The sequence below is a fragment of the Belonocnema kinseyi genome, chromosome 8 (genome assembly GCF_010883055.1).
Source record: "Belonocnema kinseyi isolate 2016_QV_RU_SX_M_011 chromosome 8, B_treatae_v1, whole genome shotgun sequence".
NCBI classification, from domain to species: Eukaryota; Metazoa; Arthropoda; class Insecta; order Hymenoptera; family Cynipidae; genus Belonocnema; species Belonocnema kinseyi.
This window is the reverse complement of record NC_046664.1, coordinates 62,755,801-62,757,717: the sequence shown is the minus strand read 5'-3', so window position 1 is coordinate 62,757,717 and position 1,917 is coordinate 62,755,801.

Sequence of the window (1,917 nt, the reverse complement as noted above, 5' to 3'; positions counted from 1 at the left end):
ATTTTGATTAAATCTATAAATAAATTATTTTTTAATTTGCGATGGAAATTTGAGTTTTGCGTGTTTGTTTAATATTATTTAGGCAAAAAAGACTAGAGAAAATATAGCAGCCACTAAAAAAAATAGATTTTCCTATGTTTTATTAAGTCTTTTTTACCTTAATAAAATAAGAGAAGCTCAAAATTCAATCTATTTTTCAATTTTATTAATTTTTCACGAACAGGGGATTCACAACGAATTGTTATTGAAATTTTTTTGGGTTGAAATTTAGATGAAAATAAATACTGACTTTTTGAACTTTATGGGTTTCAGTGGCTGTCTGCAGTTTGTTTATCTAATAAAAAATATTACAAATTTCCGCACCAGCCATTCTATAAATCTGTATTTTCAATAAATAAATGTATTACATGATAAAATAAATTTCTAAACGTTTCTTAACATTATTAAAAAAAGAGACATTTTTTTGTACAAAACTTTTTAATATAATAATAAGACAATAAGATTTCTGGGCAAATTTTAAATGATTTAGGTTTTATTTTAAGAGACTAATTTTAAGTTTTGAATATTTCCCAAATATGTCGAAAAAGTATCTGGAAAATTTTAAGATAATTATTTTTATTCTTGTAGGATTTTAAAAATTTTAGGAAAACTGAATGATTCCAAAAGATATTTAGAAGCTTTTAAAAGAATCAAAAATAATTCAAATCTCGAGATACAAAAAAATTTTTTTGAAGATTTCGAAAAAATGTTGAAGTTTTTTAAGAACTTTGAAAGATTTCAAGAGAATAATATAAATTTTCGAGTTTGACGAGAAAATGTTTAATGATTTTTTGTTTTGAAACATTAATTCTGAGAGAAGATTGAAAAAGCCTTCAAAACATTTCCTAAAACTTCGAAAAAGAATGTAGAAGTTATTAAAAGAAAATGTGTAAATTTAGCCAGATACAGAATTTTAGAAAAACTTTATGAGATATTTTGAAATTTTGAATCAATTCAAAATTAATGTGAAAATCGTAGTTTTTTAATTTTTGAATTTAAAGATTCTGAAAAATGGATTTTCAGAAAAAATTTTAAAAGTTTTAACATTTCGAAAATTCTGAGAAAAGATTCGAGTCGCTTTTTAGGCAATTTAAAAAATTTTAAACATGTTAGGAAAAATTGGAATAATTTTAAAATATATTTGGAAAGTTTAGAAGTTTTGAAAATATTTTTTTAAACATTTTAATTTGAATTTTTAATAAATTTTGAAAAAAATTATATTTTTGATAACATGGTACAAAAAAACGACAGCTCGAGTTTCTGGTTCGCAATAAAACTAAAATCTTCGATTAAAAAATCCACAAACTCTCCGGTAACTTTAGCCGTAATTTATGGTAATATGCCATAAATTTTTTTAAATGTTTAAATTTAACTTTCGGGCCCGAAGTCATTTTGCGCAACACTATTTTTTTTTAATTCGAAAAAAGTTTTTTTCTAGATTCCTAGGAAAATTTCAAATGGTTTTTTATTTTAAAAAATTATCTTTAAGAGAATATTAAGAAATAATTTAAAACATCCAAAAAGATTTCCAAAATTGTAAATAAATAATCTGAAAAATTGTATGGCGATTTTTTAATTTTTCATGTTGTAAAATGTAAAGTTTTGTATAAATTGTAGGAAAAAATTGGGTGAAGTTGAAAGATATTTATGAATATATAAATTTTGAAGAAATTAGAATTTGTTTAACTTAAAAATATTTCAGAATTTTTATCTAATGTTCTTCAATTTTCCCAAACTTCTAAAAGACCTCAACATCTTTTAAAGGGACTTCAATTTTTCCTTTTTATAATCCTCTAAAATAGTAACAATTTCTTTAAAGTTTATCCAGATTATTTTTTGAAAAATCTGAAATCTTCAAAAGTATTTTTTAATTGTCAC